The following is an 11513-nucleotide window of genomic DNA, read 5'->3' as shown; positions in this document are numbered from 1 at the left end:
TATGTCATCAGTGTGATGCTGAATACATAGTTATTATAGTATAGTATTTAGAGAATAGACTAGAAAAGATTAAAATGGCCATTTTCAGCAGATTATTTTTTGGGGGTGGAGGGAGTAATTTTGATCCATGATTGCATGTATGGACATGGAATTAGCAAGGGGTAGAAGGTGGAATATATAAACATTCAACTTACCTCATGGATGGCACTAGTTGCCATGGTGGATGGGGTTGGTGGTCATGTAATATTTTAGAGGGCAATCCCTCACTGACATTTCTGAGCACACAGTGAAAGGCTGCCCAGGAGGGGAAAAGAGTGGAAGGGACCATGACTGGCCCTGTGCCCTAGAAAGTCTATGGTGGTAGCAAGAAAGTTAGCTGAGGTCGAGTTAGCATATAGAAGGAAACATACTGGACCCCTGACTAAGGCTGGCCTGTAATGGAGTGAGCATTCACAGAAAATACATGCTGGCTAGGAGTTTGTGGCTTGCCACTCTGGGGTGAGCTGCTGCCACAGGGGGTTTGATAGGCTTTTACTTAACACAGGTCTGGATGCTCTGGAACAAGGAGTCAGTGACCTTTCTTTCAGTTGCTGCAGAGGACCAGGAATCTGGTAAATGTCCCATCTCCAGCTGCAGAGTTGGGTGCAGCACAATATACTTGAGACCCAGCCACACCCCTGTTCAGGATGGTCCCAGAGAGAAACAGCGGTGACCGCAAAGGGCCTTCGCACTCTTGGGAGGCTGACATTCCATGCTGTCCATGTGTCCCTAGCCTGCTCTGTTCTTTCTCACTAACATGAAGTGAGACAGCCGTGGATCAGGACTTGGGCCTTTGTGTGTCAAACAACACCCGAGAGAGAGGTCCAGCTAGGCTGGGATGGACCCTGTAAGTCAGCTGTGTGTAGAGTCCTCTGGAAGCCATGGCTTCAGATGCAGCCACAGAGCCTGGGCACGCTGGACCTGTGCTGGGTGCTCAGATGGTTGATCTGGACTGGCAGCTTGATTGGCTGAGAGATGCTCCCATGACTAGTGATGACGTTTCTGAGTGTGCCAGAGTATTAGATCCCGAGGGCTCCAGCCTAATGAATGAATCAATCCCTGGACAGAGTCACAGTATGACTCTGTCATTATTTGTAGATGGTGACAGTAGGGAGTGTGGTCTTGAGGGAGGATATAGGTCTTTGGGGGCATATCCTGGAGGGATGCTACATTTTGTTCTGGTCCTTTCTTATGTTCTCTTCTCTCTGCTTCTTGTCAGAAGTGAAGACATCTCCATTACTCTATCCTACTGCCACTATGAGATTCTGCTCAAACACAGGATCAGACATCCATAGACTGAGTCCTCCGAGGTCATTGGAGACCATGAACCCAAAGATGTTCTTCCTCCCTTCAGTTGTCTCTGCCTTGTGTTGGACCAGAGTGATGAGAAAGTGATGAAACACATTGAAATATGGACACAGATGTTAGCATCTGGTGACATTTTCTACGAGAGTATCCGAATTCCCCACAAGGGGTTTAGCCTGGTCCTACAGAGGTCACACAAGGTCCTGCAAAGGTTGTCTGCATTCACAGGGACAAGTGTGTGCCTGTGTGTCTATGTCTCCCTGTGCGTGCACTTGAGTGTCCCTGGACAGCACAGGCTCCTTGGAAGCTGCCACTGTGTAAACCTCAGAGCCCAACTTGTTTTGACCATTGCAGCATCTTGAGCACCTACAATGCAGACCCACATGTCCCAAAATCACGCCATTATCTGACTCTGCCTGTCTTGATCTTCCCTGAGTTACAGAAAGAATTTGTTGTTGAATTTTAATGCCAGTCACTATTATTTAATTTATACCAAGTAATTCCGGAAAGGAAAAAGATGCCTGTCCAATGAGGTGTAAATCTGGTACCTGACTGATCTTTGAAGAGGCAATAAATACAAATATCCTTACTTTTGGCCTTTATAAATTATTTGCTTCATTAGGACAAAGAACATTTGACATTTTGGTGCTGTGTGATGTCTGTCCAGTGTCAGGGTGCATGGTGAACAATTAGGTGAGATATGTAACACACACACACATACACACACACACATACTCAGACACACACAGACACACACACATACGCAGACACACACAGACACACACACACAAGCAGACACACACAGACACACACACACATAGACACACACACACACATAGACACACACACACACACACACACACACACACACACACACGCACGTATGCACACACACACCCCACCTGAATTCTGTCCTTACAACACATATGATAAAAGTAGAGATCTTCCCCTTCAAGTTGTCATTGATTTCCACATACACTGTGACACCCATGTCAAAGACAAACAAACATAAATAAATAAAAATAATTAAAAATAAACTCCTTTCCCAGCCTTCTGCTGGGGTCAGGCTTCCTGCAGCCCTTCCTTAGTCTTTGCTTCTTGCTTTCACTAGTGTAGTGCAGTGTAGTGTAGTGCAGTGTGTAATGGTGTAGTGTAGTGGTCTAGTGTAGTGTAGTTGTGTGGTGTGTAGTGTATTGTGTGGTATAGTGGTGTGTAGTAGTTTAGTGTGGTATATTGTAGTATAGTATAGTGTAGTGTGGTGTGGTGTAGTGTGATGTAGTGTAGTTGCGTAGTGTAGTATAATAGTATAGGGTAGTATAATGGTATAGTGTAGTGTAGTGCTATAGTATAGTGCAGTGTAGTGTAGGGGTGTGGTGTGGTGTAGTATACTGCAACAGTGTAATGTATTGTAGTGTGGAGTAGAAGTTGACCTTGGGGTTGGGACTGGAGCTCAAGTTGCTCCTAATCATCTCTGAACTTTATCCTGCCCTGGGCATGACAAGTCACAAAGGTACACTTTAATTCCCCCCAGAGAAGCTCTTTTCTGTTTCCTCCCAGGATGCAGAGCTCCTTCCTGATTGCCCCCACAGTAATCAATCCTGGGCCAACATTGAAGACTGCTGTTTGGTTCATCTGACAGCATTTCCAACAAATTCCCTCCACTTTTCTCAGAAGTTAGGCCAAACAGAAGCACCCTGCACCAGTCCTTCAAGCAACCTGGGCAGGTGAGGCAGGCACACCACTGTCAGCCACTGCTTGTCCTCTGTTTCCTCAGAGTTCAGGAACAGAGGCCCTGTGCAGCTACTCAACGTTGTATCTTCTAGGCTGGACCAAAGACGTTCCCCAGGCTTTTGTGGGGCTTGGCTCACAGCTTACCTGATTGAAAGTGCTTTTATATTTCAAGGCTTAGAAGTAGGTTTGTTTGATTTGTGTGTGTGTGTGTGTGTGTTTCAAGAGATGGGTTCTCGTGGTGGCCATCCTTGGCATTCTGTAGATGTCTCCCAGCAGACATGTTTGAGAGCCAGGCCATCTAATCCATGCAGCAGCCTACATCCTCCCGAAGCAGCACACATCCTTAGAAAGCTACTTATCCTCAGAGAGCTGCACCCATCCTCAATGGACACACCCTTTTCCTGCTCCTATCAGCATCTGACACAAGGTCCAGTGTCGCCTCTTTGGTGTCCTGGCTCCAGGCCTGTAAACATTGTCTCTGGTGCCAGACTGCAAACTAGAGGCAGGGGTTGAGTGTCTCAGAGAGAGCTGTTAGGGCTTGGTTTTCAGAGTGAACTGAGACCTCTGGAGGATGTCAGCATACAGTTGATGCTGGGACTGTCTTCCTAGGACGGAACATATGAAGAACAGGGCTCAGAGCTCATGGCCAGGAGGCTGAGAGGGAGCCTGAGCACGCTTACCCTCAGCTGCAACCCTGCTCTCTGGTGTCTCCGATTCTTCCTGCCTTAGATCTGCTTGAGCTGCCTTCTAGGCTAGCTGGTACTCTGAGTTAGAATTAAGTGCAAGAGAGGCTGGGCGGGGCCAAGTGCAAGAGAGGCTGGGCGGGGCCATGCCACCACTGCCCCTTTTGAGAACCATGATTCTCTCTCTCTCTCTCTCTCTCTCTCTCTCTCTCTCTCTCTGTGTGTGTGTGTGTGTGTGTGTGTGTGTGTGTGTGTTTCTGATGTAAGCCTTAGAAGCAAAACCACCAGAGGCAGCTTCCTCCTGGGAAGGTGGGTCTAACCTTTGCTAAAGAAAGAGCCAGCTGATGGCAGTGGCTGCCTCCCCAGTTCTTTGATGTGTTGATGGCAGGTATGGGGTGTCCTTTCCAGCCGTGTCTGCTTTTGCTCACAGCTGCATGTGTGTGTGCTACCACAGCACAGCCCTTACATTCCATGTGTGTGTGCATTCAACCCTGAAGCCCTTTTCTGTAGTGAGAAATGATCTTAGAAATAAAACAGATGAAAATAAAACCCTTAAACTGTCTCTCCTTTTCTTTTCTTTTTAGCATGCTAATCTACCTGAGAGGCTTAGCGGGACCCCGGGCATAATCAAACCTTTAGCCCAGCGAGAGCTCTGTGCCACAGAGCCAGAACAAAGTGATTTATTTAAGTGAATGACCACAGCTTTTGGGCCTCGATGATGTCTGTTTTTAAGCCCAGTCTGCGATGAATTGAGGTCTACGACGGAAATCGAAAGCTTTTATGCTGGGTTGAGAGGGGCTCGCTCTCACCTTGTTAAGCTCGTCTCTCTAAAAGCCCATAACTTACTTTCAATCTTGTCCAATCGCCTTCCCCTGGAAGCGGAGAGATTTCCATTCTGTCCCTATGACACGTCCAAATAAACACACTGCTTCGGCCATTAAGGCAGTTGATTTTGTTGAACCAGAAAGAAAAAGGCAGAATAAGAATGAGATGCGTAGGTGTCCTGTGTTCTTGAGCTCCTGGTGTATTGATGAGCTTGTCCCCAATCAGTTTCTGAATGTCCTTGGGGACTTTGCCTGAATCTGGATTGACAGTTGGGAGCCTACACCACTGCATCTGCATCCCCTAAATGGCCTGTTCCATGTCTGGGGCCATGAGGGACCTGGACTCACAAGGACATGCCTGCTGACCAAGCATTTACCCTCTGAACTCTTCTCTAGGTCTGATCCCAGCTCGAGACTGGTAGGTGAAAGACCTCCAGAGCTCAGGAGACCCTCACTGAAGTCTCGGGATAACACGACCACCCAATAACTCAGGAGAGACCGAACTTGCTGCAATCACATGAGGTTTATTTGGGATAGGCCGGTACCGGGGTCGATCTCGTGACCAATCAGGCCAGAGGAGTTCGACCCCGAACACAAGGAGTGAGGGGTATTTAAAGGGAAAAATCACAAATGGGGGTGGTGGTGGTGAGAGGGTTACCAAGGAAACATAACATAAAAACAGTGGAAAATTCCAAAGGGACCCAACCCCTGGTTGAGTCAGGTCACAAGGAAGTCGTCCTGCACACTCATTGTCTAGGGGAATGTGGTTTGGTCAATGCTATCTTCTTAATGGCTGACCGCTATCCTGTTCCTTATTCTGGGCCCTAGCTGGAGGGGGTCTCTGTGATCAACAGGTTCCTGGAACTGACCAGTTCACATTCCTGGCTCGTTACAGAGACTTCCTATGCCTTCTTTAAGTAAAGGTTATACATTAATGCATTTCCATTAACACGCTTTTTCCAAATTTCTAAATTTAGTCTTTCAGTGGGCAGAGTACCTTGTCTTAAAAAAACAAAAAAACAAAAACACAAAAAACTTTTTGTATAAAAAGAAAACCCCAGAGTAGGCAAGCTGTGAATCTTGGCAGCTACCTGGAGGAGGAGAAAAGCCAGGCCTTTTGAATTAAAGCAGGGAGGTGGACCACATGTCAACAAGCAGCCACACCCTGGGTTGAGAAAGAAGCTCAAAGGATTAGGGAGGCTTAAAGCCTTGGGGAAAACATCCTTAGGAATGAGATAGAAGAAAAGCAGAAACTATGAATTGCTCATAGTTCAGAAAAGGAAGGGTGACTTACGAGTTTGCTGAGGCTCTGTAAGTTAGCATGCTAGGGGCTAGGAATTCTGGGAAGGAAGGGTACAACATCTCATTAAAGGGATAATTATTCCTTCCTACTCCTTAGAATGGTTTTAAGATGAACCCACCTTCCTGAGGGGTAGTCCCTCGGCCAGATGATTAACCTGTGTAACCGGATTAATTTTGTTACCTTTGGGTAGCTTGACTCGTTAGGTCTCCTCCAGGCCCGAGAATGGCTTTCCCTAAGGCTCCTCCTTAGAAGACATCCTCCTTCCTTTTAGAGCTAAACCTAAAATCATTAGGAACTGATCAGGGATCAGAGTCATCAAACGCCTCTAGCCAGGACTAGGGACAAAGTCGTTCTCAGCTTATGGCTGGGACACAAATTGAATCTTCCTCAGCCTTAAGCCACCTGTCCCATCTCTATCTCTTGTCCTCATCATTTAGATCAGAAGGTAACCCCAAGGTCCATTTAGAGGGTTGGGGTGATGATGGAATCTGGTACCTGGTCTTTGAATTCCTGATGTGTGGGGGCCATGGGAGTATAAAGGTCCCTGCCCCTAAGCTTGGTGCAGGGCTTTGAGAAAGAGAGATAGGCAGGCAGTAGCCAGGGAAATCTTTGAAGGATAGGGGCTGATGCACAACAAGCTGGCTGGGGAGCCAGGGAAGTCTCTGCATCCACGATGGGTCAGAATTGTGGCAGATGCCTTCAGGACTTTAGAAGTTAACTAAAGCTTTATAGTTATCAAGACATGTTTATTCCGGGGCAGCTGAGTTATGGTCAGAGTCACAACTGAGATGCAACGGGGCTCCTGACCTGGTATAGTGAGTGATGGATGAACACACACTTTCTGGCAGTGTCTGACGGTTCGGTACTCAGGAAAACTCTTCCTTGGTGGTAATCTTCAAGTTCTGCTGGTTGCATGGACATGAAGACAGTTACTCAGTCTGAGAAGGCCAGAGGCCCAGAGTCTGTGAAACTGCTCCCGCCCCTCTGCCTCATCCTGCAGGAAATATCTCTGCCCCAAGGAACCTCCCAAGACAGTCCAGGAGAGGTAGGTCTGAGAATGCCCTTGAGCTGGGAGTCCGTGTCCTGCATCCACAGGTACCTCCCAGTGAAACACAGCAAAGTCATTTACTGTCCCACAAGCTTTGATTTCTAGGATGCCCATATTCAAATAAAACTTTTATATATCTCAATAATTATATTGCTAGATCTTAATCTGGGTAATTAAAATTCAATAGGATGCTCCCAAGTATCTAACAAATGCCCACAAACTATTTTAATGGCCACAGCTGTTCTCTGCAGGGAGACACCACACCAGGAGCCGGGAGAGCACTTTTTGAGGGAGCACTCAAATACCTGAAGGAAGAGCTTTTCTGCAGGGAGCACACAGTGCGCCAAGGGCAGTGTTCCTTTTGTGAGATGACAGTGTCCACAGAGAAAACAGTCTGGGTCAGGACCATCTGTCCTGCCACTGATAATGCCTGTGCCAGTGCAGGGCAGAGATAGATGAACACGGGGTTATGGAAAACACTCAGAGCAGAACACAGGAGTCCGAGGAGGTGTGCCAGCTCTGGGTCAAAAGGCTGCCCTGATACCCGCAGTCAGGCCCAGGTGTGGGCTGGGTGGGCAGCCACGGTGTGAGAAGTTCCTCACAAGGACTCAGGAGCACATGGTAAGGAGGTATGGGAATCTCGCCTGGACTAGGACTCAGGCTAGGGGTCAGACAGGATTCAAGGTCAGCCAGAGGTGGCTGTGTGGAATGAGGGTGCATGGAGAGGGGGCAGGGACATCCCTGAGCCACATTTGGACTCTCATGTCTACAGAACACTCAGGCCACACAGTATTCAGCCAAGTGAAGAATTGCTGTGGAGCCCAGCTCTGTGGGGGAAGTAGCCACAGACACACCCAACACAAAACTCTCCTTGAACCAAGCAGGTCCCACTGGGCCTTTTTTGCTTCTGTTCCCTCTGCCCTCAAAACCCACCTGCCCAGTATGACACTGCAGGTGATGAGAGATACGTGTGTGTGTGTGTGTGTGTGTGTGTGTGGCTGGCTCCTGCTGGCAAGTGAAGGGCGGGCACTACCTTGATGGTGTTTAGATGCATGCCTTCACAGAGCATTCCAGCTAACAGTGTTAGTTTCGTGCTCAGGCAAGATGCTCACTTCTGTGTCCATCTCTTTATGTGAACTCCTGGAGCATCCTCAGGGACCTAACGTGTGCTTGAGAAGCATCGACAACTGGGTGTGCAGGGGATGTTAAAGATGCTTTGTTTACTGTATTTTTGTTGTTGCTATTGGATACGGTACAGTGTTACCATTGGTGGCATTTAAGAGTAGTGTAGCACCCAGTCAGGGCCATTGCCAGCACTTGTATACTAGTCTGTATTCTGCTGTAGCAACACAATACCACAGACAGAATAAGTTACAAAGGGTCAAGGCTCATTTTGGCTAAGGCTCTGGCTTCTTTCTAGTAGAATCTGGAGGAGCCTCAGGGCATCGCATGCAGAGTCCTGTGGTTCCCCTCTCTCTTCTCGTAAAACTTCCAGGATGTATGCATGAACCCCACTCTGCTGGCTTTATCCATATCACTGAAAACCCCACCTCAAAACACTACAGTTGGATCAAATTTCTACACCCCCAATAGCTACTTCTGGGGATTGGCTTAGCACATGTACTTCTGGACATTCAACCATGTCCAAGCCAAGAAGTCAGGGCCTTGAACTTTGGTCATCTACAAGGTGTCAGTTATGTGAATAGCTTGGAGTAGGGCATACCTGCACAGGTTCTTGCCACAGAGCCAACAGGCTCTGTGAACCATTTGGGTGAGATTCCTGAACACATGAAGAACTGTAAGAGGGTCAGTGATCAGTCAGCAAGGGGGTGGGGTGGCCCAAGGGACCTGTAGTTGTGACAGGAAGGCACAGTGGGGATCTGGGAAAGAGGGCTGGACAGGAAGAGCGGTGGAGGGGTTCAGTATTGAGCTTGGCGATGGATATTCTTGTACTGCCAGGCTCACGCTGTCTCCAGCAGGGGGAGACAGTGTCACAGCTGGATCCCACGGTCCTTTCCACCCTGGCTACACTAGGAATCTGAGGCTGGGTTTTGCAAAGCCTTGTGCTTGAGGTAGGTGTGAAATGCATTGTGGAGTTCCTCTCTCCAGGGCTGCCTTCAAGTCTTTGGGGACATCTCCAGACCACCTCCTGGGAGCCGTTAGTGTCCTCCTGTCCTCCTGTGCTGGAGACAGACTTTTTTCTCATTAAAATGTCACTTCCCGAGGAACCCAATGCAATATTTTTTGCTTTATTTACATGAAAATCAACAGATGTTAGCAAGTTAATGTCATTTATTATATAAAATGTGATGACAATACAATTAGTATTTTTTAAACTGTAATTGTAAAATTGACCTTATTAAAATTCTACTTCCTCCATAATTAAAAAAACTAATTACTTCTAGTAATTGGACCAGAAATGACATTTTCAGTTCATTAATATTCAGCAAATTGTTTTTGAAGATGTTCTCGCATGACGCCCTGTCAACCTCTAGCATTTCTGTTCATTTCTTATTTAAAAGTCGCCTGGAAATAATAGTTAGCATTTTAACAAGGCGTGTACCCATGGATTGATTTTTGTAAATAAAGTTTTTAATTGCTAATTAATTTGTGGAGCTCTGTCCCTGTACCGCCTTCCAGGCTTAAATGTGGTAGGGCCTCAGGCTGAGCTCAAGCTTGGGTCTGGCGGAGCTTGTCAGCAGCTTCACCAGACTGAGCCGGGTCACGCTCCACCGCTCCTGAATGCCACAGTCTAATTACTTGGTGCGGAGGTGGCTGCAAACCAAAATCACAAGTGTGAACTAGTTTTGTAATTAACTGAGCTCAGCACAGAGGAGTTTTAAAGAATGAAAATCAACTGTTCAGGGCCTGGGCGCTGCCCTGGGGGTCTGAAGATTTGGCTAGGTAGGGTTGGAGTGGAGCTTTCTGTGGGAGAGATAAAATGTCTCCTGCTTTGTGGTCCTGATGTTGCCACAGAACAACTCTTGACACGCACACACTGGTTTCTCCCTTGGGCTGCCTTGCCTTTGGTAAGCAGCTGGTCAGAACAGGATGGGGGTGGGGTGGCTTCAGAGCAGGGGTTCTGTGTACTGGGAACAAATGCATCTCAGGGTATCAGAATGAGGTTCCAAAGGACCTGAGATCTGGAGCCATGAAAAGGAGATGGATTCATGCTAGACCTTGGGCACAGATGTTTCTAGAGTTTCAGCAAGTAACAGGAGTTTAGGAAGTGCCAGTTGTCAGGATATAGCTTCTTAAACTTAGTCATTTCTGTGGTGCCAGACTTCTCCCTGGCTTTGGAACTAATATAGCTCCTGATGGAGAGTCATTTATTTATTTATTTATTTATTTATTTATTTATTTATTTATTTTTTATTGGATATTTTCTTTATTTACATTTCCCAGTTTCCCCCCTTCCAGAAGTCCCCTATCCTATCCTCGCCCCCCTGCTTCTATGAGGGTGTTCCTCCACCCACCCACCCACTCCCACTTCCCTGCCCTTGATCGCCCTACACTGGGGCATCTATCGAGTCTTCTTAGGATCAAGGACCTCTTCTCCCATTGATGCATGACAAGGCCATCCTCTGCTACATATGCAGCTGGAGCCATGTGTACTCCTGTGTCCTGGTGTCTCCTTAGTCTCTGGGAGCTCTGGGGGGTCTGGTTGGTTGATATTGTTCTTCCTGTGGGGTTGCAAACCTCTTCAACTCCTTCAGTTCTTTCTCTAACTCCTCTATTGGGGACCCTGCACTCAGTCTAATGGTTGGCTTCGAGCATCCGCCTCTGTATTTGTAAGGCTCTGGCAGGGCCTCTCAGGAGACAGCCATATCAGGCTCCTTTCAGGAAGCACTTCCTGGCATCCACAATAGTGTCTGGGTTTGATAACTGTATATGGGATGAATCCCCAGGTGGGACAGTCTCTGGATGGCCTTTCCTTCAGTTTCTGCTCTACACTTTATCTCCAGATTTGCTCCTGTGAATATTTTGTTCTCCTTCTAAGAAGGACCGAAACACCTACACTTTGGTCTTCTTTCTTCTTGAGCTTCGTGTGGTCTGTAAATTGTATCTTGGTTATTTGGAGCTTTTGGGCTAATATCCACTTATCAGTGAGTACATACCATGTGAGTTCTTTTGTGATTGGGTTACCTCACTTAGGATGATATTTTCTAGTTCTACCCATTTGCCTAAGAATCATGAATTCATCATTTTTAATAGCTAAGTAGTACTCCACTGTTTAAATGTACCACATTTTCTGTATCCATTCCTCTGTTGAAGGACAATGGCTTATGCTCTAAGATCAAGAATTGACAAATGGGACCTCATAAAATTGCAAAGCTTCTGTAAGGCAAAGGATACTATTAATAGGACAAAACAGCAACCGACAGATTGGGAAAAGATCTTTACCAATCCTACATTTGATAGAGGGATAATATCCAATGTATACAAAGAACTCAAGAAATTAGACTCCAGAGAATAACCCTATTTAAAAAACCTATTAAAAATGGGGTACAGAGCCGGGCGTGGTGGCTCACGCCTTTAATTCCAGCACTTGGAAGGCAGAGGCAGGCGGATTTCTGAGT

Source organism: Mastomys coucha, unplaced genomic scaffold, assembly GCF_008632895.1.
Source record: "Mastomys coucha isolate ucsf_1 unplaced genomic scaffold, UCSF_Mcou_1 pScaffold11, whole genome shotgun sequence".
Taxonomy (NCBI): Eukaryota; Metazoa; Chordata; class Mammalia; order Rodentia; family Muridae; genus Mastomys; species Mastomys coucha.
The sequence above is the reverse complement of the archived record's forward strand: the minus strand, read 5'-3'. Positions refer to the sequence as shown.